Source organism: Protopterus annectens, chromosome 8.part0, assembly GCF_019279795.1.
Source record: "Protopterus annectens isolate FY-2018-M chromosome 8.part0, PAN1.0, whole genome shotgun sequence".
In the NCBI taxonomy this organism is placed as follows: domain Eukaryota; kingdom Metazoa; phylum Chordata; order Ceratodontiformes; family Protopteridae; genus Protopterus; species Protopterus annectens.
Window position 1 is genome coordinate 1,854,471,287 of NC_056741.1, and position 16,641 is coordinate 1,854,487,927.

The following is a 16,641-nucleotide window of genomic DNA, read 5'->3' on the forward strand; positions in this document are numbered from 1 at the left end:
GGGTACCCTGGTAAGAGCCTTAAAGTAGCTGGCTGGTGGTATTGAACCTACCTTGTAGCCTAGGTGGAGGTGGCATAGCGGGCAAATCTGTGCCAGCCTTTCCTAGGTGTGTTTGTGTGTGAAAATCAAATCTCAAAGTGTGTGTGTGTGTGTGTGTGTGTGTGTGTGTGTGTGTGTGTGTGTGTGTGTGTGTGTGTGTGCGTGCATGTGTGTGTCATCTACTTGGAACAGGGACATGGAGTACTGATTTTTACAGAGAGAGAAGGGTAGAGTCTTACTGGGGCCTGAGGAGGAATTCCTCTCTGAAGACTGGAGTGTGCTCCCAGTGTGCTCTTAAGGGAAATTGTGCTTGGTGCAGAGAGCTGCATCTGAAAATACTGTGTGTATCTATTTTTGTTCTAAGTGAACATTCCCCACTGGTGTCAGTGGTGAGGATTGAGGCTCTTTGATTACTGGCCCAGAGGAGGGATGTCATGCCTGGATTCATACCAGAAACCTGGTGAGCAGTTGTAGTAGCTCCCTTCCACAAAGGAGGTTCAATCATGGACCCTAGCAACTACAGAACTATCAGCCTCACTAGCATTACTTGTAATATTATGCATTCCATTATCACAAACCAAATACACAAGAATAAAGGGAACTCATAGTCCCTAGACCCAAATATCGTTCATGCATACTGAACTTAGCTGTTTCTTTGAAAGAGTCACTCAAGTATCAGATGAGAGTACCTCTGTATACATAGCTACCTCAATTTTACCTAAGAGTTTTGATATTATTCTCCACTCTACAATCATGAGTGGCTGATTAAACTTAATATAAAACCCAATGTAACCTATGGGACTGAAAATCTACAGGATTGGCTCAATTTTAGATACAGCTTACAAGTAATGGCACACTCAAGCTGACAGTAATAGTGGTGTATCATAGGTCTCTCTTTTGTGACAGATTTTATTTGGTATCTACTTCTCTGATGTCAAATCTGACATTAAAGGCCTTGCGTTGACCAACTGTATAGATGACCACACACTTAATGCTAAATTCAGCTCTGCTTTGGACTCTCAGATTCTCCAAATAGACTTAGCACTGACAAACTCATGGTCAGGACCACAGTCTAAAGCTGAATGCCAAAAATGTCGCATCAGGCAGATTTGGAAAAATATTCTGACGCACCTAACATATAAATTATACTCCTCTTAAAATAGACAGTGTCATTGAAGATTTGGGCACCTTCATATGGATAATGAACTATCTTTCGAGCACAGCACCATGTATTCTTTGTCAGCAGGAGTAGGAAATCCTTCTACCTCACCCAACTAATTACTAAGAGCATCTCCTGTAGGTTAAAAGATGTTATCTTTTTTCACTACTCTCCCCTTATCAGGCCCATACTATCATGATATATAGCCCTTAGTGTGTATCTATTCAAGCACTTAAACCAATTTAAAACTCTTGCAATTCCACACAAAAAATATATTGAGCATGAATTCTCTAAATTATCCAGGGTGTCTAAAAGCCCTGTCTCTCTCTTCTGTCTCTTACAGAGCCCAGTGAGGTGATCTATGCCTGGCCTAAAAAGCTGAAAATGGCCCAGTCCTGCTTTATCTACTACACATCTTTAAAACTTGTAGCATTATAAAATAAATGGTCAAGGGGCCTAAATCTATATTGCACCACTAATAGGACTTATTGGCATGACCAATATCTCTTTCAAAGGATTCCTCACCTCTGGAACAAATCCTATGTTCTAAATATCAAAGCATATCTCTGACTGTCTCCAAATCTAACTTAGAGGAATGGGTGAGAAGCTGCAAATGTATCCCTCCCCTAGCCAACCCTGTCCCTTATGGACAAGGGGAGTAACTAGTTGGGTGTACCTGGTGCATTGCAGTAGCTAGGTTTAAAAAAAAGGTTTAAGTGATATATCACTTAGTAACAACCCATGAACCCATGAACCTATCCTAACAATGTAAATTTTAAGTAATAATCATGACCTACTAATATACCCAAGAAATCTAAGAAAACGTCTTCTAGATATTGTAGCAACTTGCTGTGCTTACAGTAACAAAGACAATCTGTTGAACCACCTTTTCAGTTGTCATTTGCAGTTTATTTACAAGGAAAAACGTAATTAATGGAATTCCACAAAAAATTAGTTTATATACAACAGTGTACATAGAAAATTTTCAAAGTTCAGTTCAGTGTAGCATCTTTCAGTCAACTCAGTGTCAGTATTCCTTTATGCTGAACACATAATTTCCCCCCAGATCTGACTAGTAAATCAAATAGTACTTACAAATTACAGTGTTTTCCATTCAGTACATGTTGCCATATGGACCGGGGTATTTCATTTAGTTCTTGTTTTCCAGAACAGAGTTTCCCTCCAGCCTGCTTTCAGCATTTACACACAGCTCTATGGAGACTCCTCTTTAGAACCCTCTGTTGATCCAAAGATCTCCTTCAAGATGTGGTGGTGATAATATAACCCAAGTATAACACAAGAGGCACCTGCTCCTCATTAGCTGTCATGGAGAGCCTATCTCTGGTTTGCTTGTCTGCCTCAAACCCAGAAACTCTGAATGTTTCTTCCATATCATATCCTCTGATAAAGGAAATCCCAACGTTTTAACAAAAAAAGAAACATACCACAACAAGCAGTATTTCTTCTAAAACTCTGCCATCACCATACCACCTGATTCCTCATCCCTAGCACATAACCACTGGTTCTAGCATGCATGGATGGATAGGAAGGAAGCCTGGGAGAGCCTGTTCATATTCCAGTGGCCACAGACTGGATGAAAATGAATTTGAAAATTATAAGATGGGGGTGGGGGGGTTAAACCCCATACTGGATAATTTGTGGTTGCTACCCTTTTGATAGTAAAGCCATTGTATATGGGCAAGGTCAGTATTTATTATAAATTCCTTACCCAATAAATAGTATTTTAGGGTGGTGAGAGCTCATTTTATAGCAAGTCATTCTCTTTCTCTCTATAACTGAATATTTTCTCTCAGCATTGTAAAATGTTATACTTATATAACAAAATAGCCTGAGTCAAGAATGCACCTTTACCTACATCAGAGGCACCCATGTGCACTAAGAATTGCTTGGAAGTCTGAAGCTGTTAGTACTGGTTTTGAATACAGTGTCTTTTAGTTGGCAAAATGCTTGTTCTGTTGCAACTATCCAATTAATGTTGAAGGGACCCTTACCCTTGTTCAGGTCAGTAACTGCTTTAATAATTGTGGCATTTCTGACAATATTTTGTTAGGCCTAGAAGTATTGTTTCTTGGTGGCTAGTGCGAGACATTTTGTACTGCTTCAGTTTTCTCATCCTTTAGGATCATTATCTCCTTCTTTATTACATAGTTCAAATACCAGCTTCCAATATGTCTGCCTGCTGGGTTAGCAATCAATCCATTTCATTGCATGGAGGCTAAAATGCCTTGAAATTTAGGGAGATAGCTACTGTATCACACAGTTAGGTCGATGAATATTGGATATGCTGTCAAAGAATGCTGTTTCCGAATGGGTGTTCCACAGAAATGAGAAAGCTGTCTAATATGGAACATGCTAGTTTTTACTTTAGCTTCTTGGGGGAGGGGCTACTGAAATTTGCTAATAGGCTCTGTTAAGGCCCAAATTGGACAGAAACTATGTCCCACTAATTTTTTGTCAGTTTGTCCAGTCAGGGTATGGCATATGAATCCAGTTTAGATGTATTATTTAATTTTATGAAGTTGCTGCAAACATGATTTGGAGAACAGTGCAAAGGGGCTATTCCACTCATGTCTGAGTATTTTCTGTATAGTTTTTTTTTTTATTGCTTGCTGTTGGGATTCCGGTCTTTGGTACTGTTATAAATTAATTTTCTCTGCAGGTGCAGTTTGTGTGTTGTGTGGGATTAACTAGGTTCTGCCAGGCAACTATGAAAATATGTCTTTATTTCAGAGTACAATTTCCTGGTGATACTTGTTTCTGAGATATTGATAATGCCTCATCTATTCATCTATTTCAACTTCAGGACATGCTGTGGCGGCTTTAACAACATCTGCAGTCATAATAAAGCAACTTCAGTTTTCTCCAAGGCTTCAAAACACTCGTACAGTATAACTGTTCTAGTTTCTTTATTTACCTCATTGTCTCAGCCTATAATTAATGTCACTTATTTTTTTCAACAATTTCAAAAGGTCCTTGTAACTTTGCAAGGAACTTGCTTTCCGTGGTGGGTTCTAACAAGTACTTTGTCCCTTCATTTGAATTCTCTGAGATGAGCATTTTGTTAAATATTCTTTGGTTGTTTCTCCTGTGCTCTCTCCATAAGTTCTACTATTATAGACATTATAGCTCTTAACTTATCCTGTAGGTCTCGAAAATACTGACTTGCACTTTTAAAGGCAGTATTTTCCTCTTCCCATGTTTCTTTTGCTGTATTTAGTAAACATCAGGGCTGTCTGGCATATAGCAGTTCAAATGGAGTGTATCAAGTTTAAGTTTGAGATATTTCTGTAATAGCAAAGAAAAAATATGAAAGCAATTAGTTTCAGCTTCTGTTCACTTCTATAGTCTTTTTTAACATAGACTACAACATTTTATGAAAGCAATCATATCTGCTTGATTGTGATATATAGATTTCCTTAATTGCTCCTTTTAAGAAATTGGCAACATTTGTGCATTACCCTGGACATGAATGGAGTTCCTTGGCCAGTATCTATGCACTCTTTCTTTAGTATTTTCTTAACTATGGAACCTTCTGTGCTAATCTTCACAATAACATGTTTGATTACTTTAATAGCAGGAGTGTTTTGCAAAGAATTATTCTCAGATAGAGTCCATATCTTAATTCTTTTTGTGCTTTCTAGTCCTATACTTTTTTATTGGGCTGTCTATCTCTGACAGTATATCTGGCTGGAGTTTTCCCCTAATATCTTCTGTAGCTCTTTGAATTGGGAGAACTTCTGGCCTGTTATCACATCATATGCTAAATTAGGTACTAGAGCTTCTGAGTATAACATTTTGCCTAAAAAGGTTGTAATTCTGCCAGTGTTATAAATGTACTCCCTTTTGTCTCCATGTACACATATTTCTTCTATTTTCTATTTTCAGTTTACTAATTAAAAGTTTCATAGTTATATACTATGCTAATGATCACCAGTGCCTTTATAAGCCTGGTCATGCAATCCAACCAAAATGTGTTTGCATGTATCATGGGCATTTATTTGGAGGGGGTATGGTAGTTATGAAGTTTCTAGGTTATGTGGGGGTTATGTTAGTTTGTGTACTGACTGCCTTTGTCTATCAGAGACATGGGGGCCAAACCCAAGGTGAATTTCCAATTTCCCATCCATTGGTTAAGGTTATGCTTAAATAGCGATAGGGATGGACTCTGCTTTGAATGGATAGGGAGCCTGTTCCAAAGCATGTATATCCTCTGAGACACATATGCGTCTTACCAACATGTCTTATTCATGTCACAAGCAAAATTGAAATCTTTGCATCTAGTGGTTCTGATGCTGTTCATTTTGTGGACGTACAAAAGGTCCATCAGGAGGATGCCTTGTATGCCAGGAATATATTACCTCTCAGTAACCTGTAGGAGACAAAGTACAGAGATAGGACTTTAAGGCGATCCATATGTGATGTCCGTGCACTGGCCCAGCAATCAAAGAGCCTCAGTCCTCACCACTAACACCAGTGAGGGACGTCCAGGGAAAGGATAATAAATACACACACAGTAAAGTACAATTTCCTATAAGAGCACACAGAGATCACAGTCAGCCTGGGGCTGGTATCATCTTTCTCTCAAGGTCCCCAATAAGACTCCCCACTGGCACAGCTATAGGATCCAGATTTCAGCCTAGTGAGCAAGCTAAAACCTCCAGCACCCTCTTTGTCCAACCAGTGCTTCATGTCCCTGCCCAAATCGCTGACACACACACACACACACACACACACACACACACACACACACACACACACACACACACACACACACACACACACACTTTGAGATAAGAGTTATATACAACCATACAGACACTCCTGGGGAAGGCTGGCACAGGTTCTCCAGCTGTGCCCCTTTTCTGCCCAGTCTAAAAGGTAGTACCAGCTGCCAAAACCCATTAATATCAGCTACTCAAAGGCCCTTCTGAAAGGGTGTCCAATTATTACTGTGCAATATTATTATCCAAATGGTAAGTGTGACTGAACAGTCAAGGCTTATTAGAGTGACTTGGTACAGTATCACTACATACATGCAATGTACTCTAAAGCTTAAATTAACTCTACATAAAACAGCCACAGTTGAAAGGTTTAAAATATTTAATAATAAATAATAAAAACACAAGACAATACTTCTTACTGCACAGAGCTAGTCAAGAGTTCAAAGATCACAGAGAAATACATAAAATAATACTGCAGAAAATATCTGACATCAACACAGAAAAACGCTTAGTCTAATCATTCTAATTCCTAGCTATTTCTAAGAGAAAACACAGTTCTAAATAACTTACATATAGAAACAGGCAGTGCTGGTGATGTTGGATGTTCTCAAGACAGAATGCTCTGAGCTCTCTGATTCTCTCTCTTTAAATTGATAACACAGAGTTGCTTCACATGACATCATTCTTCATACTTCTCTGGTGTTCCCAGGCTAACAGAAACAACATTTACATTCTTTACACCTGGTCAGAAACCAGAGCAATAAAGGACATTTATACATGCAAATTCTAGCCATTAACACTGGTCTAAAAACAATAGGCAGGATACCTCCCTCTAGATATATCAGCTCCGAATTTTGACATTAAAGACAGTCATAAAATGCTTGACTTAGCTTTCTTACAGCAGAGTGCACTGTTGTTACATTTTTGCAGTTCAATATCCAATGCAGTCTTTTCACATTAAGAGAACAAGCCTGTGGCTTGCATTAATATTTACAAATGACAGAATTATCTACAAAATGTTATCTGGCTAGGCTGGCAGCCTTCACCTATCTTCACACATCTCCCCCCTGGAGAACTCAAGCTAGTTTTTCAAGTGACCCTTCTGAAACGTTGCTTGAGATGGTTAGGTCTATCTGAGTATACCTTACCCCATTCCCTGATTTGAGAGCCCATCTGTGTTGGCATTGCTAATCCCAATATGGTGCTGCACTGACATATAATATGCTTGCAACCCTAGGCTCCATCTTAGCAACTTGGCATTTTGCTGGCTGGCTCTGTTCTTCCTTGTCTGGTCTGGGAGGGGAGAAGCTATGGTACTATAACTGGGGACAAACTTTCTGTAGTACCCTACTGTCCCTAAGAATGCCCGCACCTGCTTTTTGGTAACAGGTGCAGGCCATGCCTGAATGGCTTCTACTTTGGCAGGTTCTGGCCTGATCTTACCACTCCCCACCCAGGTAGGAGACCTCTGCCATACTCAACTGACATTTGCTCAGCTTAATGGTCAACCCTGCCCTCTGTAGTCTGTCCAGCACCTCCATGACATGTTGAATGTGCTCTTGCCAGAAATGGCTGTAGATAGCAATGTCAGCTAGGTAAGCAAGTGCAAACCCTCCTGCTTCTGCTAGGATATGATCTACCAGCCTCTGGAATGTCACTGGGACATTTTTCATCCCAAAGGGGATCTTTGTGAACTCATACAAGCCAAAAGGAGTCACAAAGGCTGACTTCTTTTTATCACTGGGAGTCAAGGGTACATGCCAGTAACCCTTGGTAAGAGCAATGGTTGTAAGATACTTAGCCCCACCCAGCTGCTCTAGGGTCTCATCTGTCCTAGGCATAGGGTAAGCATCTGATCGTGTGTGACTATTTAATTTCCTGTAGTCCACACAGAACCTGGTGCTGCCATCCTTCATTGGCACCAGCACCACTGGGGAGGCCCAGGGACTGTTGGACTCTTTAATCACCGCTAGTTCCAGCATCTCCTGTAGCTCCTCCCTCAGAGTCTATTTGACTCTCTCAGGCACCATATAAGGGGCCTGCCTAATAGGCCTTTGGGATCCTGTATCCACCTAGTGCTGCACCAGGTGGGTGCACCCTGGTTTTCCAGTGAACATGTCCCCAAACTCCTGTAACACTGCTCAGATTTCTCAAACTTGGGTAGGTGATGGCTGCTGGGACATTGCTACCCATTCCACTGAGGTGTCAGTCCAAGCTTCACCGAGGAGATCAATCACCAGATCTCCCTCAGACTCCTCCTGCAATCCACTTCAAATGCTCAGCACAAGGGCCTCCCTATCATGGTAAGGTTTCATCATGTTAACATAGGATTTGTACCCCTGCCTCCTGCCTAGCAGTTCCACCATGTAGTTAACATCACTTACCTTCCTTACCACCTTGTAGGGTTCCTCCCAAGCTGCTTGCAGCTTGTTGTCATTACCTGCTGCCCTATAGCATACTCTCTAGCTCAAGCATTCCTGTCATACCATACCTTTTTCTGTTGTTGGGCTTCTGCCAGGTTCTCCTGGGCCAAGCCCATGAGTTCCCCGAGCCTTGTCCTGAGGGTTAGGACATATGCCACAACAGACTCCTTGTGAGATTCACACTCTCTTTCCCACTCATCACAAATTAAATCTATGCCCTATGCCCACACAGCAACTGAAAGGATGAAAAACCTGTGGATTCCTGGGGAACCTTTCTGTAAGCAAACAACAGATGGGGCAAATATTTGTCTCACTCCCTCTTAAACTGATCTGCAAATGCCCGTAACATGGACTTGATCATAGAGTTTAACCTCTCAACCAGACCATTAGTCTGGAGATGGTAGGGGTGGTCTTCATTTGCTTCACCCCACAGTACTTCCACAGACAAGTCAGCTGTTCTGACATGAAAGTGGCACCTCTGTCAGTCAGTATTTCTTTTGGAAAATCTACCCTGCTGAAAATCTCTGACAAAGCATTTGCCACCTTTTCTGCCTCAATGGAGGACAAAGCCACTGCTTCAGGGTATCGTGTAGCATAATCCACTACCACTAAGATATGCTTTTCCCGGTGGAACTTGGGGTACTCTTAGGCCCCATAATATCCATAGCTACCCTCTGAAATGCCTCCTCAATCACAGGGAAAGGCATCAAAGAAGCTCTCACCTTGTCTCCTGCATTGCCTACCTTTTGGCACTGCTGACAGGTCTTGCAGTACCCTGTTACATCTGGAAATTCCAGGCTAATAGAAGTTTTGCATAATACGTCTCTTTGTATGTTTTATGCCCATATGACCTGCAAAGGGAATATCATGGGCTATAGCTAGAAGTGCCAGATGGTAGGTTCTAGGCACTACCAACTGCTGTACCCTCTCACATTCTAGCCCTCCATCAGGGGTCCACTCTCTATACAATAACCCTTTGTCTCAGTATACAGATTTCCCCTTCCCTTGAGAATCAGATGCCTCACTATCTACCTGCCAAAGGCCTTGCAATGTAGGGTCTGAGAGCTGAGCCTGTCTCAACTTTCTCTTTGTAACCCTTCCCAGGTCCCCTTCCACAGGAAGTCTGGCATCCTCTGATAGTGGTGCCTCACTGTCAGCCTGGATACTACTACTCATCGATACCTTTGCAGTCCCACTGTCCAAGAGAACATCAGTACCCACAAGCAGCTGTGGTTCACCTTCAGTTTCATTGCTACAGAGTAGTTCCCTCCCAGAAGTAACCACCTTTCCAGTCCTGGCTGCAACTATGCAGTCTGTCTGGGTCTCCCCCAAGCTACCAGACCCACATGCTTGTCTCCTAGCCTGACTGCATGTAACTGCATAAGCACATGGTACTGCCTCATCCAAATCCTTCCCTATCAAGACATCTGCAGGATGGTAGTTCAGTACCCTGGTTGTCTCAAGACAACCTATTATTGGCATTTCGTCTTTCCCACTTACTGGCTGTCACACCTTTGTTCCCCACCTTGCCTCTGTGGACATCTATATGCCACATGGCCCCACTGGTTGCATTCAAAACATTTAATCCTAGGTCCTGGACATGTATCTGGACTAGTGGCTTCTCCTGCTACTGGCAGATTCTGTTGGGGAAGTCTGTGCTGCTCATCTTGGGTTCCTTTAGACCCATGAGCAGTACTGGGGATCCCTTTCCTGTGCAGGGATGCCCTGCTCGGTAGGTATAGGTATCTCTTCTTCCCCAACTCATCTGAAGCACATTGTCTATCAGCTAACCCGATCCTCATGTCCTCAGGCAAAGTGCTAAGGGTTTGTTCCCTCACCGAAAGATCTGCCAGCCCTTCAAAAGTGTTGACCTGAAATCCACCAACCCACCTAAGACAATAAGTGCTCAGTTCAGCAACATATTCACACACACTTTCATCTGCCTTGCGTCTATGCTCATGAAACTTTTCCCTATAAGTTTCAGGTGTTAGCTTAAGACATTCTAATAAGCAATGCTTAACAACAGTGTAATTAAAACAGTCAACATCAGACATTTTAGACAACACACTTATAGCTTTACCATGGAGTAAGGGGGTCAGGAACTGTACCCAGAGCCTTTGGTCAACATCGTACTGTTTACATACCCTCTCAAACATATGAATGAAACTATCAAAAGTATCCCCATCTTTAAACTGCGGAAGAAATGTACTGACCTTTTATGCTTTCTGGGGTTCAGTTACTCCCTTCCCATCACCTCCATGACTCTGGTGAAGAGTTAGCATCTCCTTCTCATGCTGCTTCTGCCTCTCCTTTTCCTCAGCTTTCAGGCATAGCAGTTTCTCATTCTCCTCAGCCTGGAGACATCTCAGTCTCTCAGCTGTTTCTATTTCCAAACCCCTGGCCTCCAACTCAAGTCTCTTTAGCTCCAGATGGATTTTTAAGTCCTCTGCAGAAAGGTTGAGCTGTCCATTCTCTGAGGGTGGTACATCTCTACTACCAGTCTGATCGCCCTCCTGGTTGCTGTTTTCTGATGCAGCTGTGACGAAAGCTGCAATCATGTTTGCTTTAGCCAGGTTTCCATGCACCAGTCCCCTAGCCTGGCACATCTCAGCCAGCTGGGTCCTTGTCAGCTTTCTGTACTACTCTGTTGACATGCTGCCCATTCTCCCTGAATAACTAAGCTAACAAAAGAAATAAAACAATTGTGATCTTAACTCTGAGTAGTCACTACGTGGCTGATTTAGAGTACAAAACACCTTCAGTGATCATTGTACACAAGCAACAGGAATTCACACTACCCACACCACTACAAGCCAATTAGTATTTGCCAACCAATTAATATATGATGTGGCTATCCCACCACTACCAAACAATTAAAATGGGATGCCCGTGCCCTGGCCGAGCAATCAACGAGCCTCAATCTTTACCACTAACTCCAGTGATGGGCGTCCATATAGAGAAAGGATAATAAATACACACACAGTAAAGTACAATTTCCCTTAAGAGTGCACAGAGATCACAGTCAGCCTGGGACTGGCATCACCCTCTCTCCAGGTCCCCAATAAGACTCCCACTGGCACAGCTATAGGGTCCAGATCTCAGCCTAGTGGGCAAGCTAAAACATTCAGCACCCTCTCTGTCCAACCAGTGCTTTGTGTCCCTGCCCAGGTAGCTGACACACACACACACTTTGAGATATGAGTTATATGCAACCATGCGGACACTCCTGGGGAAGGCTGGCACAGGTTATCCAGCTGTGCCCCTTTTCTGCCCAGACTAAAAGGTAGTACCAGCTGCTGCCACCCACTAATATCAACTATTCAAAGGCCCTTCTGAAAGGGTGTCCAATTATTACTGTGCAATATTATTATCCAAATGTTAAGTGTGACTGAACAGTCAAGGCTTATTAGAGTGACTTGGTACAGTATCACTATATACATGCAATGCACTGTAGAGCTTAAATTAACTCTGCATAAAACAGCAACAGTTGAAAGTTTTTTAAATATTTAATAATAAATAATAAAAACACAAGTCCATACTTCTTACTACACAATGCTAGTCAAGAGTTCAGAGATCACAGAGAAATACTTAAAATAATACCGCAGAAAAGTTCTGACATCAACACAGAAAAACACTTAGTCTAATCTTCCTAATTCCTAGCTATTTCTAAGAGAAAGCATAGTTCTAAATAACTTACATATAGAAACAGGCAGTGCTGGTGATGTTGGATGTTCTCAAGACAAAATGCTCTGAACTCTCTGATTCTCTCTCTTTAAATTGACAACACAGAGCTGCTTCACATGACATCATTCTTCACACTTCTCTGGCATTCCCAGGCTAACAGAAACTACATTTACATTCTTTACACCTGGTCATAAACTAGAGCAATAAAGGACATTTATACATGCAAATTCTAGCCATTAACTCTGGTCTTAGAACAATAGGCAGGATGCCTCCCTCTAGACATATTAGCTCAAAATTTTGCCATCAAAGACAGTCATAAAATGCTTCACTTAGCTTTCTTACAGCAGAGTGCACTGTTGTTACATTTTTGCAGTTCAATATCCAGTGCAGTCTTTTCACATTTAAATAAGACTGTCTTACATTAATATTTGCAAATGACAGAATTATCTACAAAATTATATCTGCTAAGCTGGCAAAATCATCTGTCTTCACACCATATAAGACAATGTGTTTATGCCCTGGATTCTCCTGGTAAGGAACCTTTATGGGTATTTCATCTGTTGCATATATTTGGTCAGGTACCTGCTGAAGGGGGCATCAAACTCAATGATGGGTCTGAAAAGGTCTGACTAAAGTGGCACTATGACTTCCTTAGACTTGGATGTCATGCTCTCACATATAAGATAGACCATGTGTTGGTCAAAGGCCTTATTACTGTCGGCATATGTTCCCAAATCCCTGACTACTGGGTCATCTCTTAGGGATGCCTTATCAATGGAGTAATTAGACTGGGTGGCAGTTTGCCCAGAAGACACTATAATGCTTTTCTTGGCATTGAGTTTTAGTCCATGACTTTTTCACCAGTCATTTGTCTGTGGTTTGCCCTCTTGTAAGATGTTTGATTGTGGATAGAATCTATGATAGCTCCCAATTTGCAACATCTGCAAACTTGGTCTGCCAAAGCCCTTGACATTAGCCTTTACCTCTGATAAGTAGAAGCCAAAATGAGAGAGGTCCCAACATGTAGCCCTGAGGTATCCCGTTGATGACAGGTCTCTTAATGGAGGTGGTAATACCAATCCTGACTTCCTGGGTCCTGTCTGTGAGCCAGCTGGCAATCCAGTGAGTTATGCAAAGGTTTATGCACAGTTCAGTTTTGTCAACTATATCCAAGAGTAGTATTGTATTGAACGCCTTAGCCAGGTCCAGTTGGGTCATATGCTCTGTTTTCCCTCACCCATTGCTTCAGTGACCTTCTCAAAGAAGTCCCCAAAGTTTATTTGGCATGACCTTCCCTTAACAAAGCCAAACTGGGTTGGGTCCAATTTTTGAAAGTTACTAACATCTTTGTTGATCATTTCCATGATAATTTGTTCCATGGCTTTGCATATTAGACTACTCAGACTAATAGGACTGTAGTTTCTGGGGTCAGTTGATGTTCCTCCCTTGTGAATTGGGATAAGTGTTGCAGTCTTCCATTCTCATGGCTCTAAGCCTGTTTTGACGCTATAGTTGAAAGTGGTTCAAGTAGTCCTGACAGGTCATGTTTCCAGCTATTTAGAAGGCATCCTGGGATATTGTCGGGGTGCATTGAGGCTGTGTTTTTTGCCTTAGTGAGCACCGCCAGGACCTACTTCCTGTTAATAGTTGGAGTGGGTTTATGATAGATGGTATGTTATAAAGGAGGAAAGGGGGAGTAGGGAGTGAAGTGTGAGCTGAATTTGTCAGCCAGCAAATTACTATGTCAGTCCACTCAGTGAAGGTAGTACCATTAAACACCAGTTTGGTACACTGACGAGATTTTTTTACATAGCTGTAGAAGACCTTTTGGTTGTCTTTAGCTTGTCAGGATATTTTGACCTTGTAATTGGCCTTGATGGACTTAATTAGTCTTCTTAATTTCCTGTTTAGTTTAATTAGAGAGCTCCTATCATTATGGGAGTTACTCTTCCTGATTTTAGCCATACATTTTGTACCTTTTGTTATATAGTTTATAAAGGTTGGGATTCCACCAGTATGGTTTGTTTTGGGCTTACTTCTATTAGGTACAGGAGCCTCTATACAGCCATTTACATGGTTGTGCAGGGTCTCTTTGAACAATTCCACATAGAACTCTGGGTTGGTGGGGCACTGAATTTTGATAAACTAGTGCTTAATAGGGTGTAGTGTGCTTTGCAATAGTTACTAACTTACAGGGTTTGCTGGCGTTGCCAAGTTCATTTTCATTTTTATTTCTAAGGAGACAGCGTTGTGGTCTGACCTCACCAGTGAGAAGGTGGCACTGGGGGTGCAGTGCTCTCCCATATTGATGAGTACCCAATCCGGTATGGTTGAGCCTCTTGGTGGGTGTGTGCACTATCTGGTCAATGGCATTTAGGTTAATAAAGTTGTGTCTGTGAGTATGAGGCACTGTATGTTTCCCAGTCTCTAGAGGTGGAGTTAAAGTCTCCCATGAATAAGGGTATTTAGTTTAATGGGGAATGTCTCAAGTAAGTCTAGATTTTAGCTATGGGATTCTAGGGTCATACAGGGTGACATATAGCTTGATAGTATATATTATGAAACTTTGTCTAAGGTGATTTGCAAGTGTATAAATTCCATAGCATCATCCTGTTTAACCAGTATAGACTTATGCTTGTTGACAACATAATTTGAGACTCCTTCACCTTTTATCTGTGTCTGTGCTGCTGATGGTCTAAGTATGCAGAAGGCTCTGAAGCTTTGCACTGCTGGAGTTTTTTTTGCAGATTTAAACCATGTTTTGGTAATGGCACAGATGTTTGTATTCTCCTGGGTAAGGAGAGCTTATAGGGTGTGAAGTTTTCTGTTTTGGCTTCCAGCATTGAGCAGGAACACCTTCAGGTTTCTTTGAGTTGCATTTACTATATTAGTAGGTTTGTCAATCAATTTGGCATTGCCTAAAGAGGCTCTAAGGGGAGGATAAAGTTTTAGCCATCATTAGGAAGCCTAAGGGAGATATGTACAGACTGTCCTTTGCAAAGCAACATGGTCTGTTAACCATGTTCTCCCATGCTGACAAATATTGAATCCCCCGGAAAGACACTAGAAACTAAGCTGATTTTTGAAGTCAGTCATCTTTGTTCATACTGTGACATCGTCCTTGGTGAAAGTAGAATGCTGCTCAATGCAAGGAACATACCTACATATTCATAGAGGTCAACAATGTCTCTCTTCATATAGTCCAGGGAAGTAATTCTCAGGTTATTGTTATTAACGCCCGTGTTAACAATGACAGAATCATACTAGTACCTGTGATGTAGTGACTTGAGTGCGGCATAACTTGGCAGATCCTGACTCCAGATAAGCAACTAAGTATTATCTTCTCCTTGTGCAGTCTTTGAGGGGGCATCTGTGTGTCATACAGTGGAGTCCGCTATGACCACAGTAATGTGTTGGCTTGCCTCATTAGCTTTGCTGTTGGTGCTCCACTGGGTGAAGGAGTTGAAATGGTGTTTGGTGTTGCTTTTGGTAAGTGCTTTAGAGATTGCTGAGGATAGGCATCATCATTTATAAGCTTAAGAGGTCTTTAAGGATTGGGAATATTGCTTTTTAGTGCATTAACATAGGCTAGTTTGTGCTAAGATGTGATAGTAGTGCTAGTTAATGTGCAAACTAGCTGGTCTAAGCTTGTCTGATGGCTTTGTTTAGCCACACAAAGTTACATGTTTCAGTTCTAAGGGAAGTTTTATAGACAAAATGTACTTTCTGGTCTCTTATGTCTGTACAAGACACTAACCTCTTGATGTAATGAGACCAAGAAAGATTGCTTGCGAGTGTAATACTAAAACAAAACTTTACCTTGCCAAGACAATTCCAAGTGTCAGGGACCTTTACGATGATTTAAAGGCAAAATCAACAAATAATGCAAAAATAAAGCAGTAGTACTGTAAACAGTTATCTGAAGAGTAAAACAATGAAATAAATCTCTTATCTGACAAAGATGGAGCAGGATTAATTCCTTCAGTGTGGTAAAGATGCCAAGCAGATGGGAGCTTTGGGAAAATGAGCAGGAGACAATTTGTAGTAAGGGTGTTTACTTAAGTGCAATACTGGTTTTATGCTTTCAAACCTAAAACGTATAGTGATCTAAGTAATGTAATTATGCTCCCTGAGTACGACAGCCCATACATCTCTTTCCTTTTCACCACAGCAGAGCATTTAACAAGTCTATTAACAATGTGGTGGCAAAAAGGAGATTTTGTAATTCTAGCAGTTAAAAATTCAGCATTATTATTACATTTCATCATGTTCTTGCTTGATTTTACTAGCTTGTTGCTTAGTATGAAAAATGTTTTACAGGAACAGTATTTCTGTTAATAACTGTAGTGTGTGACCTGTTCTAGAACATTTAGGATAAACCTATTCACATGACAACATTTGTTTTGCAGGAAAATAAACATACTGAAGTGAAGGCTTATTATTAGTCCTCTGTGCATGCTAGTCTGACTTGGAGTTTGTAATTTCAGTTAACAAAAGACATTCTAGTGTAACAACTAGCTGTTCTGAAAAGTTAGTATCACACTGGAATACCTGCATTCTTAGGTTACTATAGAGAGCCCATTTACATTTATCT